The following is a 404-nucleotide window of genomic DNA, read 5'->3' on the forward strand; positions in this document are numbered from 1 at the left end:
AGTCTTTATAGATTGTTTCAGGAGTTGTATTTTAAGGATGATAAAAGATAACCCAGAGGATTCACTTCTGGAATGATGGAATGAAGAGATCGATCATTTCTCTCTTCAAAGAACAGCTATAAAATTGGCCCAAACTGTCAAAAGCAATCATTTCAGCACTCTGAAAAATCAATCAAAGATAAACAACAAACTGAGGATAGCTTATAAATGAAAACTACTAAACTTGGCGTAGAAACATCAGGAGTCTGTGGCATACTTCCCTGAGGCTATTCCCATTGCCCATTCACTAAGCTCTGTTCATGTAGAGGTTTAACCAAAGCAGGGCAGGCCTTGAAAACCACCAACTTCAACCTCATTGCAAGAGGGAACCACTATATTTGGAGTTTTTTTGTTTTTGTTTTTGT

Source organism: Propithecus coquereli, unplaced genomic scaffold (assembly GCF_000956105.1).
Source record: "Propithecus coquereli isolate 6110/MARCELLA unplaced genomic scaffold, Pcoq_1.0 Scaffold420, whole genome shotgun sequence".
Taxonomy (NCBI): Eukaryota; Metazoa; Chordata; class Mammalia; order Primates; family Indriidae; genus Propithecus; species Propithecus coquereli.